Source organism: Hemiscyllium ocellatum, chromosome 5 (assembly GCF_020745735.1).
Source record: "Hemiscyllium ocellatum isolate sHemOce1 chromosome 5, sHemOce1.pat.X.cur, whole genome shotgun sequence".
Taxonomy (NCBI): domain Eukaryota; kingdom Metazoa; phylum Chordata; class Chondrichthyes; order Orectolobiformes; family Hemiscylliidae; genus Hemiscyllium; species Hemiscyllium ocellatum.
The window spans coordinates 77,743,461-77,758,415 of NC_083405.1; the positions used below are offsets into that span (position 1 = coordinate 77,743,461).

The following is a 14,955-nucleotide window of genomic DNA, read 5'->3' on the forward strand; positions in this document are numbered from 1 at the left end:
GTTTCTAAATTATTGAACTCTACATTGAGCCCCAAAGTCTGCAGGCGTCTCTTGGAAGTTGAAATGCCGCTCTTCAAGCTTGCACTGCAGCAGGCCCAGGTCAGAAATGTTGACCAGGAATTATGGTGGTGTGTTAAGAGCCAAGCAACTGGAAACATGGGGTGGTTTTTTCAGACAGAATGAAGGTCTTCCATAAAGCAATCTCCCAGTCTGCACTTCACCTCAAAAATGTGAGAGAGACCACTTTATGAGCAGTGAATACAATAGACTAGATTATGTAAAGTGCAGGCAGATCACTGCTTCACTTGGTATGTATGGTCTGAACACTGGTACATGAAGAGAGAGGAGGTAAATGGATAAGTGGTACACCTTCTGTGATTGAATGGGAAGGTGCCCTGAGGCTGTAGAGAGGTATTGGGAGTGGAGAAGGAGTGACCAGGGTGTCTTGGAGAGAACGATCCCTGTGGAAGGCTGACAAGGGAGGGAAGGGGATTATATGTCTGGTGGTGTTATCCAGTTGGAGGTGGAGGAAATGATGTCTTACGATCTTTTGGATGCAGCGGCTTGTGGGTGGAAAGTGAGAACTGTGGGACCCTATCAGTTTTGGTGGGAGGAAAGAGAAGTGGTGAGGGCAGAAGTGTGGGAATTGGGTTGGACACAGCTAAGAGCTCTATCAAACACTGTGGTGAAGAATCCTTAGTTGAGGATAAAGGTTGCCATTTCTGAATTCTCCTGTGGAAGGTGGCATCATCAAAACCTGTGTAACGGAGCAAGAGAAACTGGGTAATGGAGTAGAGAATTTACGGGGTATGTGCTTTCTACTCCAGGTAACTGTGGGAGTCTGTAGGTCTATAGTAAATATTGGTGGCCATCCTATCTCCAGAAATGGGAACAGAGATGTCAAGGAAGGGAAGGGGGGAGTCAGAGATGGACGAGGTGAAGGTGAGAGCCAGGTGGAAATTGGAAGCAAAATTGATATAATTTTTACAATTCCAAACAGGAGAGGGAAGCAGTACTGATGATGTAAAAGAGTTCTGGGGAAGGATCCAAGTAGGATTTCATCAAGGAATCTTCCTCATACCCCATAAAGAGACAGGCATAACTGAGGCCATTGTGGGTACCCATGGCCAGACCTTTGACCTGAAGAAAGTGAGAGGATTTAAAGGAGAAGTTATTCAAAGTGAGGACAAGCTCAGCCAGGCAGAGGATGGTGGTGGTAGATAGGAATGGTTCAGGCCTTCTTTCTGAGAAGAAGAGGGGAGCCCTGAGACCATCCTGATGGAAGGATAGATATTTAGAGGGGTTACATGTCCAATGTGAGGAGGTGGCAGTTGGTGCCTGCAAATTGGGAATTTTGAAACTGACATAAAGAAGCGAATTGCATTTCTTACAATCTCATCATCCCTTCCTTGCCACCACCCCCCCCCCCCCCCCCCACCCCTGTCATTAGCATAAAAAACATCTTTTCCTCGCTAATATCTGTCCTGAAGATGGGTCATTGAATTTGAAACGTTAACTCTGAGTTCTGTCCGCAGGTGCTGCCTGAACTGCTTAGTGTTTTTAAATTCACTGTTGAGATGTAGGCGTTGCTGGATGGCCAGCATTTATTGGCCATCCATCGTTACACTTTCGAAGGTGGTGGTGAGCTGCTTTCTTGAACTTTTGCAGTCCACCCATTATAGATTGACCCACAATGCCCATGATTTTGACACAGCGACACTGAAGGAACGGTAATATATTTCCAAGTCAGATGGTGAGTGGCTTGGAGGAGAGCTTGCAAGTGGTGGTGTTTCTCAAGCATCTTCTATTTTTGCATCAAGCAACTAACCTATCTCACGCAGATTTCCTGAGCTATGCCACTTTAAGAAATCCATGTCTGGTTTCAGTTTTGAATTGCTTTTTGAATTACTGCTATGCAGCAGTATGAATTAAGGAAGTGTTCAATTCACAGTTTGTCTCTTGATAGATATTGCATTCAATATGATTGTTTTGATGTAGTAGCAAGTAATGAATAAAAGGTGGATGATTTTGGAGATGATTTCCTTCCAAATAAACCTGTTGGACTATAACCTGGGTTGTTTAATTTTTACCTTCGCCCATCTCAATCCAACAGCAGCACATCTACATCTTACCTTTATTTGAAAGACCTAGGACAGAGCTTTGGAGTGTCAATCTAAATGTTACTTGCCCTGATTTGTTATGCACATTCCAGGTACAGATATGTTTCACAAATTTCATTGTATTTATTAAGTTTGTCAGAACAAGTACAAAGTAAACTATACTTAACAGCAGTGTGTTTTTCAGTCATCCACTGTGGGACACAATATTGCATTTCTGATTGACTGACTGGGGACATATCTCTTATTCTCTGCTTTTGTGTAAAGTTCTCCTGTTTTCTTATCTTATGATCCAAACCGCCAAGAATCATTACTTTTAACCCTTACTATCCATTACTCGCTGTACATGATCAGAGACATCCTGAGCTCTAATTGGCTCATCAATGCATGGACAACATATTATTAATCTCAGATTGGCAGTATATGCCAAATTCCTAAGGTTTTTGCGACACAGTGAGAGTCCCACCTACTCCAGTGATGCATTATATCTCTGAACAGCCTGATTAAAATGTGTCTATACCCAATTCCTAACTTAAAAATCAGACAACACCAGGTTATAGTCCAACAGGTTTAATTGGAAGCACTAGGTTTCGGAGCGCTGCTCCTTCATCAGGTAGTTGACCTGGTGAAGGAGCGGCGCTCCAAAAGCTAGTGTTTCAAATTAAACCTGTTGGATTATAACCTGGTGTTGTGTGATTTTTAACTTTGTACACCCCAGTCCAACACCCGTATCTCCACAGTATGACAATTCCTAACTGGTTTCCTTAAAAGTCATGGTCAACTTAGTGCCATCACTTCCTACTATTTCCTGATGCATTCTTCTACCATCCAAGCATTTTGTAAAATCACTCCTTTTATATCAGCTTGTCTGTATCAACCTGCCATTTAATAATTTAGCCAATTAGGTGTCTTGTGACAAAGCTCACCTTTAACAAGGGTTATGCTGGCCTTGGCTTTTTTTTCCCAGAGAAATCGCAAACTACACAGACTCCGAAAAGTTTAGGGTTGAAGGATTTTAGGGCTAATTTGATAATAGCTGACAGATACTGCCTCAGGCAGAAGTCCTTCAAGTTTTTTAAAAAAGAACACTCCTTCAATGAAAGGGGAGTGGCCAGTTCTCCTAGCTTAGCCTTTCTTTGGTTTGTTTTTAACAGTAATATAGAAAAAGGGTACAGGACCCACAGAAGCAGGTCCTAACTGGTTCTCTCTCTCTGTGACTTCTATCCTGTAAGAACCTGTGTTTGGTTTTACCTTTGGTGCCAAGGGGTGTTTATGGGGATTGTTGCAAGTATTTGGAACAGCATCATTAAGTTGGGATGATATGTTGGGTTTTAATAGAGGTTAAGTTTTGTGTTATTCTGTTTTCTGTTTGTGTTTCATTCAGTAATCTTGTAAATGAACTCTGTTTTGTTTAAAACAAAGTGGTTTGACTAGCATCATTTCTCCTGAAATATCCATTTTACACCACAACTTGCAAAGTTAGGGCTGGGCTGCCTTCTTGAAATGTTTCTAGGGGGCTGGCCTGGTCTACAACAGTCTATCTAGGAATATGTAGTATCACCTTCAAGTGAATTAATATTATCCCAAATATCCTAATGCATGAAATGATTCTTCAAAGCCTATCAATATCTTTAGTTACAAGAGCAATGTGTGATTCCACTACTGTTGATGCCTAAGCAAAACTAAATTTAAAATGATCATACAAGCTAATGTACATAGACCAGTTACATAAAGTTACAGAACTAAATAATTCAAAAGCATAACATGTTCACATCTGTTGGCCTAAGTTTACATTAGCCTCAGCCATAAAAACAACCATAAAAACATGATCTTATTTTTGACCTGGGACATAGGGCTATATTCTCTTACAGAGAATGTTTTACGATTAACCACAATTAAACAATATAGTTTATTTTCTCATTTGCTTAAGTCAAAATTCTTTGAAAGATAACTCAATCTGACAGCGTGAAATGTGCATTGTGTAACCTTTGAAATAACTCCACAGAGGGCAGTATCTCATCACTAAGTTACCTATTATTTACACATGCATGGTACTTACACTGGTCCAGCTTCCTCAGTATGAACAGAATCTCTAACCTTCTGTTTATATATGTCAGCCAGGGCTCCCTGATTGGGGCTGTTAACTTTGTCCAATCAGGGAACTCATGTTATGAGGTCAATCTGGATGACCTCGTTACAATCGCTCCAACCTTCATAACAGCTACTTAAAATCTGCTATCTTCTTTAGGACATGAATCCATGTTTGATTAATAGACTAAAAGTGGAAAGCTGTTTATCTTTTGTACTATTTCATCTATTTTCCATTCTGTCATCCCTTCTGTCCCATATGTATAAGTCTTCCTTATTTGCGCTTCCTGAATTAATAGGACTATTGATGTATTCTCGATAGGAGTGAGAGAGGCAGGGTAGTTGTCATGGGGGACTTCAACTATTCAAATATTGACTGGGATCACTACAGTACGAATACTATAGATGAGACAGTTTTTGTCCAGTGTGTGCAGGAGGGCTTCCTGACACAGTATGTAGACAGACCTACAAGGGGCGAAGCCACGTTAGATTTAGTACTGGGTAACGAGCCTGGCCAGGTGTTAGATTTGGAAGTAAATGAGCACTTGAGACAGCGATCACAATTCTGTCAGGTTTACTTTAGTGATGGAAAGGGATAGGTGTACTCCACCAAGCAAGAGTTACAGCTGGAGGAAGGGAAATTACGATGAAATTAGGAAAGATTTAGGAAACGTAGAATGGAGAAGGAAATTGTAAGGGATGAGCACATTTAAAATGTGGAGCTTATTCAAGGGAAAGCTCCTAGATAAGTATGCACCTGTCAGGCAGGGAGGAAGATACAGAATGCGTGAGCCGTGGTTCATGAAGGAAGTGGAATCCCTGGTCAAGAAGAAGAAGAAAGCTTATATTAGGACAAAATGTGAAGACTCAGGGAACTTGAGGGTAATAAAGAAGTCAGGAAAGACCTAAAAAGAGAGCTCAGAAGAGCTACGAAGTGACATGAGAAGTTGTTGACGGATAGGATCAGGGTTAACCTTAAGGCTTTCTATATGTATATCAGGAATAAAAGAATGACAAGAGTTAAATTAGGGCCAATCAAGGATAATAGTGGGAAGTTGTGTGTGGAGTCAGAGGAGATGGGGAAACCTAAATAAATCTTTTTTGACAGTGTTCACTATAGAAAATGAAAATGTTGGCGAGGAAGATACAGAGACACTTGCATCTAGACTAGAAGAGACTGAGGTTCACAAGGAAGAGGTATTAGAAATACTGCAGAGTATGAAAATAGACAAGTCCCCTGGGCCGGATGGAATCTATCCTAGGATCCTCTGGGAAGCAAAGGAAGAGATTGCCGAGCCTTTGGCATTGATCTTTATATCATCATTGTCTACAGGAATAGTGCCTGAGGACTGGAGGATAGCAAACGTGGTTCCCTTGTTCAAAAAGGGTAGTAGAGACAACCCTGGTAATTACAGACCAGTGAGTCTCACTTCAGTTGTTGGTAAAGTGTTGGAAAAGGTTATAAGAGATAGGATTTATAACCATCTAGAAAAGAATAATCTGATCAAGGACAGTCAGCACTGTTTTGTGATGGGTAGGTCGTGCCTAATGAATCTTATTGCCTTTTTTGACAAAGTGACCAAACAGGTAGATGAGAGTAAACCGGTTGATGTGATGTATATGGATTTTAGCGAGGTGTTCGATAAGGTTCCCCGCAGTAGGGATTATACGAAATGAGGAGGAATGGGATTGTGGGAAACATAGCAGTTTGGATGAGTAATTGGCTTGCTGAAAGAGAAAAGGGGGTTGTAGTTGATGGAACATGTTCAAGTTGGTGTCCAGTTACTAGCGGCGTACCGCAAGGGTTGGTGTTGGGTCCACTGCTGTTCGTCATTTTTATAAATGACCTGGATGAGGGTTTGGAAGGGTGGGTTAATAAATTTGCGGATGACACTAAGGTCGGTGGAGTTGTAGATAGTGACGAAGGATGTAGTAGATTGCAGAGAGACATAGATAGGATGCAGAGCTGGGCTGAGAGGTGGCAAATGGAGTTTAATGTGGACAAGTGTGAGGTGATACACTTTGAATGGAGTAATCGGATAATGGTAAGATTCTTGGGAGTGCAGATGAGCAGAGAGATCTCGGTGTCCATGTACACAGATCCCTGAAAGTTGCCACCCAGATTGACAGGGTTGTTAAGAAGGCATAGAGTGTTTTGGCCTTTATTAATAGAGGGATTGATTTCCGGAACCAGGAGGTTATGCTGCAGCTGTACAAAGCTCTGGTACGGCCACACTTGGAGTATTGTGTACAGTTCTGGTTACCGCATTATAAAAAGGATGTGGAAGCTTTGCAAAGGGTGCAGAGGAGATTTACAAGGATGTTGCCTGGTATGGAAGGAATGTCTTACGAGGAAAGGCTGAGGGCCTTGAGGCTGTTCTCGTTAGAGAGAAGAAGGTTGAGAGGTGACTTAATAGAGACATACAAGATAATCAGAGGGTTACAAAGGCTCTCCCTGTCCACCCTTTTTCCAAGTATGGGGACAGCAGACACGAGAGGACACAACTTTAAAGTGAGGGGAGATAGGTATAAGACAGATGTCAGAGGTAGTTTCTTTATTCAGAGTAGTAAGGATATGGAATGCTTTGCCTGCAACAGTAGTAGATTCGCCAAGTTTAAGTGCATTTAAGTCGTCATTGGACAGGCATATGGACGTAGATGGAATAGTGTAGGTGGGATGGGCTTCAGATTAGTGTGATAGGGCGGCGCAACATCGAAGGCCGAAGGGCCTGTACTACGCTGTTATGTTCTATGTATTGTTCAAACCATTGTGACCCCAGATGTTGTTCCTGGACAAGTCAGATTCCAGACTGAAACCTGGCTCAATATACTGGCTTTTTTTCTTACTTTAGCGAGTTCCTATTATTTAAATGGAGATTGACTGCAGAAAATTACAAAACAAAATAACTTTGAGAGTCATCTTCTATGAATCACAAAAAAATTTCATCCAATCTCAATGGTAAATATGGAAGACAAATGGAATGTTGGCGTTTATTTCAATGGGAATGGAATATAAAAGTTGGGAGGTACAGTAGCACCTCGACTTGTGAACTTAATCCGTCCGGGACCCGGTTCGTGAACTGAAAAGTTCGCAAACTGAATCAATTTTGCCCATTGTTCGGATAATGTAGAAATGCATGGACATAGCAACGAACGCTGTTCACAGCGCATGCGCCAAAGACAAACTGAATGAGATCACGCGGGGCCCAAGAGCTTTTGCATTCAATAAGCACGTACCAAAGCAGAACAATGAAACCACGTGATCGCACATGGGCTTTTCGTTTTTGTACTTTCGCTCATACCTTGAATTTCGTACGTATGTTGAAGCAAAGTTTTACGTACAATCCTGTTTGTAAACCGATTTGTTCATGAACGGGGTCGTTCGTATGTCGAGGCGCTACTGTATTTCTAAAAGTGGGCAAGGCACTAGTTGGACCACAGCTGAAATACAGTGAACAGTGTTGGGCCTGTTACCTCAAGGAAGGTATACATGAATTGGAGGCATTCCAAAAAAGGTTCACGAGTATGCTACAGATGCAGAGGGACTATCTAATGAGGAGAGGTTGAGTAGTTTGGACAGTAGTTGTTTGAATATAGAAGAATGAGAGATGACCTCACTGAAACATGTTGGATTCTTAGAGGATTTGAATGAGTAGAAGCAGAAAGGCTATTTCCCCTTATGGCAGAGTCTATGACTAGAGGATGTAATCTCAGAATAAAGAGTCACACATTTAAGACAGGACTTTCTTCTCTTAGAGGTTTCTGATTCCGTGGAGGGATGTTGGGGCTGGGTTATTAAGTATATTAAAGACTGAGACAGACAGATTTTTAGTCAGTATTCAAGCGTGTCAGGGTAAAGGCAAGGAAATGGATTTTGAGGATTAATAGATCAGCCAAGATCTCATTGAATGGCAGAGCAGACTAGGGCTGAATAGCCTACTTCTGTTTTTTATCGACTTTCACTGAAACACAAACCCGTAATGCAACAGACCCAGTTCTACTAGTAAAGCAGAATTTATTACGCAAAGAAAATGATAAAATAGAATAACTAAAGTATTTACACACAGCATGCATTAAAGGATTTCAAAACACATGGCAAAATACCAGTTCCAACTGCCTCCCATTATAGTACTCAAAAACCAAAAGAACTTTCTTCTCTGTCCCATAGCATTTAACTTAGTTGTAGTTTCAATTCCCAGTTGTGAAAATTTCTTCCTTGATTCATCATGATGTGGAGGTACTGGTGTTGGACTAGGGTGGACAAAGTCATATGCCACCAGGTTACAGTCCAACAGGTTTATTTGAAATGACAGGTGATGAAGGAGCACTAACCTGAAAGCTTATGATTTCAAATAAACCTGTTGGACTATAACCTGGTGTTGCGGTACTTCTAACTTTGATTCATCATGTAATGGAGCTTAAATTTTCTTTGCTTCACATAACCACTTTGGGCTTTAACATAACAGTTCTGGTCTGGAGCTTGTAAACTGAAGCTTAGAGTGAAGTAACCTCTTTCTTATCAGATGTAAAATATATCCTTTTCTCAGGAGCAATTGTTTTACACATCTAGCTTCAGCCAAGACATTTGCGAAGTGTCAAAATAAAAATAAAAAGGCTTCTATAAGCAATTGGTGTTTCCTCCAACCAAGGGAAAAGTAAAATCAATTTCTGACATCCTAAATTGAAAATCTAATACATATCTATTTACTTTGTTTGCTCTTAAAATTCCACAAATGTAACAAATTCCTATTAACCTTCTCAAACTATCTGTCAGACTATTAAAACAGAAGATCACCACAGCAACAGAAATGTCTTCAAGTTCATCATTTTGATACACAGAAAACACACATGCCACTAATTCAAAATTCAAATGTCCAAAATATACCATTAAAATATACATAAATCTCACATTTTGTATCACTGAGTAGTTCAGAAGTTGCAGACGTCATTATGTTATGGGTTAAATAGCTGATGAAGCTATTTAAAAACCTGCAAAATAAAATGACCACTCTGTTGTCCAGCCCACTATCAGAGACACTGGCACAATCACATCTAACTTCTGAAAAAAAAACAGGGTTAATGACAAAACCATGGTCTTGAAAACTGTCAGCAATGCAAACTTAACATAATTACAGCAATTTTCAGGATTAAATGTAACAGTGTTAAAACCTGGCAACAGTGGGGCCCCGATTTATGGATGTCCATTTTATGAAAAAGCGTACTTATGAAGACAATCTCATACAACGGTGTATTAACAAAAATTTTAAAGATCTGACACATGACTGTCTATTTGATATTATTCTCCATTATATTCCGACTTTCATACAAATCTACTTGCGAATGTACTCAAGAATGGAACCCATTCACAATTTTGGGGTTTCTTGTATTGGGGTTTATTATAATTGAAGTAATTAATAGTGAGAATATCTTGGTAAAATAATTAAGAATTAGTACACGCACTGATGAAGCTCATGAAGTGCAAAGATTAGCAGATGCACTTGGAAAACTGCAATGTGAACCAATTCTACAAAAATTTCTTTTGTATGTTAATCAGTAGATTAAGAGATGAACAGCTGTGTACTGACTTTAAGAAAGGTGCTTCTCACAATTAAAGTTAGATTTGATAGGCTGAAAAATTTGAAAACTTTGGTGAGTTGAGTCATAGGAGAATAAAAGAATGAGAGAATTTAATCAAAAGAATCAGCTGTCAAGGAGTTTTAATAGTTGTGCCATGAATTGGGGTACCCTTGGTTTTTGAAGGGTCAAATGCATTTCCATGATCAAAGAAGGAACATTAAGTTTGGAATCAAGTGCCGATGTGGGAGGCAATGCTGCAGTGGTACTGTTGCTGGACCAATAATCTACAGACAATAACGTACAGGAGACTTGGCTTGAAATAGCAATCTGCTGGCAGTGTCCATATGGCATTGCCAAGTTTAGAGCCCTATGGGTGCTGAGCAGGTAGGTCAACAAGTGAAACAGAGACAACGGAGTCATTAGGTCTTTCACACAACACCAGGAGAGCATAACTACGGCCTTTATAAAAATAAGCTTGGTATGGCTAAGAGATTAGGAAGTTTGAACAGTACTGAAAACTCCTTTAAACCCAAGAAATGCAGACACCCTGCAAACATCATGCCAAGCAAATATTCCTGAGAACTCATGATGGCCTAGTTCCTTTCTCCTTCATGCTGAATCTCCAAACAATCTACTCCTTCAATGGACAATCTCTATTCAATGCTGCTGAAATAACTTAATTATTGTCCTCGAGTTAATTGATGATTATTGCATTCATCAGTGACCTTTCCAAATGCATAAAGCTGATACTTTATTTACTGAAACAGAAGGGTCTATTTTAATCATGCCCTCCCAGCAGAAAATATAAGTTGGCAGTTCAAATGGTACCTGATTGCCTACATTGCCTTGAGCCATCTGTGATTTATACAAAACTGATTAGATATTTTTGCTGTCTAAGTTACTCATTTTACAATACTTACAGTGTATATTGCATAAAATTGGCTATGGCATGTTTTGTTTCCTTCTGTTAATTTTAACATGCATTGCAAATTATTTTAAATTATGTGCTTTTTGTAAATTATTTAACATGTTGCTATCCTTGTGTTTGACATCACTATTCAGGGGTTCAAGATCTGTTCTATGTTACATTGGATAATCTTTCCCTCACTCTTCATTTCACACCAGAAAATGAATAGTACTGACATTCCCTGGTCATAAGCCAAGTACGAACTGTGGATTATTTTCTTATTCATTTTTCTTGGCTTTTTATAAGTTTCCAATGCATGTTCGTGGCACAAAACCTTACCTACCTGTAGCATATACTAGGGAATCCAAGTCAGAGGTCACATGACACCAGGTTATAGCCCAACAAGCTTATTCAAAATCATATGCTTTCAGGGCACTGCTCCTTCGTCTGATGAAGAGAAGCTCAGAGATAAGACAAGCAGAGAGATCAAAAGATCATTCACACCCATGTGAGTGGAGTGTCAACAGGCTGAATAATGAGTCTCTGAAGCTTATCAAAAGTGTCAGACAGTGTGAGTAAAGTGTCAACAACTGAATAGTAAGTGAAGGAATGACCTGTGGGCGGCACGGTGGCACAGTGGTTAGCACTGCTGCCTCACAGCGCCTGTAGACCCGGGTTCAATTCCCGACTCAGGCGACTGACTGTGTGGAGTTTGCACATTCTCCCCGTGTCTGTGTGGGTTTCCTCCGGGTGCTCCGGTTTCCTCCCACAGTCACAAAGATGTGCGGGTCAGGTGAATTGGTCAAGCTAAATTGCCCGTAGTGTTAGGTAAGGGGTAAATGTAGGGGTATGGGTGGGTTGCGCTTCGGCGGGTTGGTGTGGGCTTGTTGGGCCGAAGGGCCTGTTTCCACACTGTAAGTCTAATCTAAAAAAAAATTAAAGTTGAGGCAGAGAAATAATCACAAAAAAAATTAAAATAAGGTAGTGCTGGAGATAAACCAACTTGCTGGAATAACATGAGAGGTATGAGTCGAATGCTAACCAAAATAACAAGTAATCCAGAACTGTACAAACTAATTAAGGTAGAGAGACCATAAGTTATCAAGGTGATGGTGTTAAAACAGGACAGGAAGGAAGATTTTACAGATACAGAACAATATGGTGGGGTTACATGTAGGGCAACATGAACCCAAGATCATGGCTGAGGCTGTCTTCATGGGTTGGCTATCAGTTTCTGCTTGGTGATTCTGCATCTCAAAGGTCACGTTAGAAGACACTTACCTGAAGATCGGAGGCTGAATGTCCTTGACCACTGAACTGTTCCCTGACTGGGAGGGAACATTCCTGTTTGGCGATTGTTGTGCAGTGTCCATTCATCCATTGTTATAGCACCTGCATGGTCTCACCAATATACCATTCCTTGGGGTAACCTTGCTTACAGCATATGAGGTAGACAACATTGCCCAAGTGATGTCTTGATCTCTCTGCCTATAAATTCTGTACCGTGTGCTTCACTTCACCTGATGGAAGAGTAGTGCTCCGAAAGGTTGAGACCCAGGTAATGTTCTGGAGACCCAGACTCGAATACTGCCACATAAATTTGAATTTGAATTCAATAAAAATTTGGCATCCAGAGTCTGATGATGACCATGAACTCATTGTCAATTGTTGGAAAAAACCCATCTGGTTCACTAATAGGGAGGGAAACTGCCATCCTTACCTGGTCTGAACTGCGCATGAGTCCAGACGCATAGCAATGTAGTTGACTCTTAGCTGCTCTGGGATCTAGCCAGTGACCCATCAATTATTTTTTTTAATGGCATTGAGATAAATGGTCAGCTTTGGTCATATTAAATGATAGGGCAGGCTTGAAAGACCAAATAGCCTATTCCTGCTCCTAGATTTTATGAAACATGTAAGATTAAAATTCACGATTCACTAATTACCTACACAAAACAGCCTAACTAAGGGTCATTATATCGACTGCTACTATGGTTTTGAAGAGATTAGAAAGGCAAGTAATGATAAAAAAAAGTACTTTCAGAGGAGACTTCAGTCAACAGATAGAAGCTGGGAAATTCAAGTAGTTTAATACTAAAATCAGTAGATGGAATATCTCACTCCATTTTGACTCAGTGCATGAAGGTAGTGATTAGAGACAATGCTCATCTTAATCTATGATTTGAAATGACCTAGAAAATTAACAGGAAATGATTCTGATAGCAATACTGTAGAACAGCAACCACAGTATAATAAAGTTTGCCATAATCTAGAAGTCAGAAACACCAGGAGTCGGTGCAACATTTTTAACAGGATGAAAATCAATGAAATTAAAGAATTAAAGCAAATAAACTTGGAAAAGTAATTCCAAGTACTTTGATAGAAGATAAATGGAGAAAAGATGCAATGTTGAAGCTGGAGAACAAATAATTGCTCACAACTAAGAAGTTTGAGATTAAATAAATGTGTCTCTCTTCTGAAGGCATTATCTCCTTTTTTCTCTTACTGAGATATGTGTCTGATTACATGCTCCCTTCAGGTAATATTTACATTGTGTTGGTAAAACACTTTACTTCTATCCTCTGTTGAGATCTGCATCATGTATGCCCAGCCTGGTTTAGCTGCTTGAAGTCAGCTTTCCAGCCTAACCAGTGGTCTTGCGACCTTTTGCATCTTCCCTACCTTCCCGGTGGAGATGAGCAAAAATAACACAAATAGCATTTTATGTCAATTTTACCTGATCCGAGTGTTTTTTCTTTTTGTATTTAAGATTTTTAGCTGCAGTGTTTTGGTTTATTAACACAGATTTTTCTTTTTGGCTTGGCTGCTCACTTGAAGCATTTATTTGAACCATGTGAGAAAATGATTGGTGTGATTAAATGCTTGTAGCTCACAAATACGGGAGACCTAGCCATAGATCTCCACCCATTGTGAAGTGTAATGCAATTTATTTATCATGAGAAATTAAAGATGAAAATTGAAACCAATCTGGTAATTCTGAGAAGTGTCAAGTCAGTAAATAATAATTGGGGACTCCACTCTTGGGAAATAAGGCAGGGCAGGTGACTGAGATGTCAGTGGGGGAGCACTTTGGGGCCAGCGACCATAATTCTATTAGATTTAAAATAGTGATGGAAAAGGATAGACCAGATCTAAAAGTTGAAGTTCTAAATTGGAGAAAGGCCAATTTTGACAGTATTAGGCAAGAACGTTTGAAAGTTGACTGTGGGCAGATGTTCGCAGGATGGCTAGAAAATGGGAAGCCTCCAGAAATGAGATAACAAGAATCCAGAGACAGTATATTCCTGTCAGGGTGAAAGGAAAGGCTGGTAGGTATAGGGAATGCTGGATGACTAAATAAATTGAGGATTTGGTTAAGAAAAAGAAGGAAGCATATATCAGGTATAGACAGGATAGATCGAGTGAATCCTTAGAGTATAAAGGAAGTAGGAGTATACTTAAGAGGGAAATCAGGCGGGCAAAACGGGGACATGAGATAGCTTTGGCAAATAGAATTAAGGAGAATCCAAAGGGTTTTTATAAAGATATTAAGGACAAAAGGGTAACTAGGGAGAGAATAGGGCCCCTCACAGATCAGCAAGGTGGCCTTTGTGTGGAGCCACAGAAAATGGGGGAGATACTAAATGAATATTTTGCATCAGTATTTACTGTGGAAAAGGATATGGAAGATATAGACTGTAGGGAAATAGATGGTGACATCTTGCAAAATGTCCATATTACAGAGGAGGACATGCTGGATATCTTGAAACGGGTAAAGGTGGATAAATCCCCAGGACCTGATCAGGTGTACCCAAGAACTCTGTGGGAAGCTAGAGAAGTGATTGCTGGGCTTCTTACTGAGATATTGGTATCATCAATAGTCACTGGTGAGGTGCTGGAAGACAGGAGGTTGGCAAACCTGGTGCCACTGTTTAAGAACGGTGGTAAGGACAAGCCAGGGAACTATAGACTAGTGAGCCTGACGTTGGTGGTGGGCAAGTTGTTGGAGGGAATCCTGAGGGACAGGATGTACATGTATTTGGAAAGGCAAGGACTGATTAGGGATAATCAACATGGCTTTGTGCATGGGAAATCATGTCTCACAAATATGATTGAGATTTTTAAAGTAGTACCAAAGAGGATTGATGAGGGTAGAGCAGTAGATGTGATCTATGTGGACTTCAGTAAGGCCTTCGACAAGCTTCCCGATGTGAGACTGATTAGCAACGTTAGATCTCATGGAATACAGGGAGAACTAACCATTTT

At 40.3% G+C, this 14,955-nt stretch overlaps 1 protein-coding gene across 1 annotated transcript in view; it reads left to right on the forward strand.

Moving 5' to 3' along the window:
- Window positions 1-14,955, forward strand: part of LOC132815750 (inactive phospholipase C-like protein 2) — a 278,675-nt gene that overhangs the window by 212,816 nt on the left and 50,904 nt on the right. The gene's annotated exons all lie outside the window — the stretch shown is intronic.